The 1,783-nt window shown below is 30.7% G+C and overlaps 1 long non-coding RNA gene across 1 annotated transcript; it reads left to right on the top strand.

The window, feature by feature from the left end:
• Positions 1-690: 690 nt before the first annotated feature.
• Positions 691-1,766, top strand: LOC126927468 (uncharacterized). Its single transcript, XR_007715511.1, has 4 exons — positions 691-905; positions 1,016-1,369; positions 1,449-1,552; positions 1,667-1,766. It is a non-coding gene; the product is annotated as an uncharacterized LOC126927468 (long non-coding RNA).
• The last annotated feature ends 17 nt before the right edge of the window (positions 1,767-1,783 follow it).

Below are 1,783 nucleotides of genomic sequence, written 5' to 3' on the forward strand. Positions count from 1 at the left end.
ATGTGTAATCTGAGTGATAATATATCCACGTATTACATATGTGTTAGTGTATTTTATCGATAATTTGTCTTTTATTTCCTCTTATCTTATTGACGCATGTATGGGCGCGTATATGCGCCGGGCGAAAGCTATGGTTATATATGGGATTGTTAACAAATAAAAATTAATCTAGGTGTTATTAAAGAAATTTGTTTCACCTTCTAAACTTTTTGATGATTGGTTTACTTTGAATATTTTGCATATTTTTGCATATCATGAGCATTTTGTACATTTCTATACATTCAAACTTTCTATGAATATAAAATGATCCGCACTACTATCTACTTCATAGTATACTCTATACGTTTAAAATGCTCCATTAGAAGCTTAAATCTATCAAAATACAGCTCCTAGGGAAATGTGAATTTTCACATGAACACATAATATCGATTTTCTCATTGAAACGTATAGGCAGGTATATACTAGCATAAGCCACCTTCGGCATTTGGCCGTATGATGCAGCACTAGCTCTGTAACATAGAAAACCATAGGCGTCAGTTCTTCTTATTTCCTCTTTGATATATGTTTACTTTAATGTCACTTATTCAGACGCTTGATACATTGTCGGAATGAAATTTTAGTAATGTGCAAGTAATTTTGAGTAGATTAATAAAGTATAATAAGATATCAGATTCATGTACGTAGATTCAAGTGACATCAATCTTTATGTCTAGTATATACATGTGTATTGATCTATAAGTCAGTGTTAAAATAACAAATAAATGGCAGAAGAAGGAAAGAAGATTTCCTTCGGTTTTGCGAAATCTATTAAGAAACCTGTGTTAAAAAATGCTATTCCACAAGAAAAAAAGAAAGTTGATTACATTGAATGCCTTGATGAGAAAGGTATTAAAGTAATAGGGTGAGTTCAAAAAGTAAAATTTATAATCAAGAAACATATAACCTCAACCTAACCTATAAAAATCACCAATAGCGGAATATATATATTTGAAAACAATTTTTTTATTTCAATGAGGAAGAAAAAAAAGATGAACCTCTAATTATTCCATTACTAGGTTCAAAAACCTGGCATGATAGAATTCTTAATAAAATAGATGCAGACATTTTCCTTCCGAAGGCAGATAAGGAAAAGGTAGGAGACGCTAGTGTTAACGAGGCAAAATCAAAGCTATCTAATGGAAAAACATCGCCAATAATATCAATAAAGAAAGAGCCAGTTGAAGATAGTGAAAATAAAGTTGTTACTTTAGAAGAGCAAGCGACTAAAGAAATCATTGGGGAACTTAAGTCAAAGAATAAATATGAAACTAAAACAAATGATTTAACTTTACCTTTAGTAGAAGATGAATCATTAAGAGGCAAAGAACAGGTACGTTATCAACATATTGATGTGCAATGCACAGATGTATTACATTTGCATATTATAAATATCGTTTTGTATTTTTCAGTCTACGTTAGAAGATTATGAAAAAATTCCTATTGATGCTTTTGGTGTAGCAATGTTAAGGGGAATGGGATGGCAACCAGGAAAGGGAATTGGTTGAAATGAAAAGTATGAATTTTACTCTGGATTAAATTAATTATATGTATTTAATACATCACTTATTGGAAAGTAAACAGAGAACATCATTTTTTATTTCACAATCGTTTATTCTAACTATTACAGATTAGTAGCAGCTGTCATACCAGAATTACGACCAAAAGGTATGGGTCTTGGAGCAGACAAAGTAGCATTGCAGAAGAAAAATACAGATTTCAAAAAAGAAGAGGAAGAAGTTAAAAT

The sequence above is a fragment of the Bombus affinis genome, unplaced genomic scaffold (genome assembly GCF_024516045.1).
Source record: "Bombus affinis isolate iyBomAffi1 unplaced genomic scaffold, iyBomAffi1.2 ctg00000119.1, whole genome shotgun sequence".
Lineage (NCBI taxonomy): Eukaryota > Metazoa > Arthropoda > Insecta > Hymenoptera > Apidae > Bombus > Bombus affinis.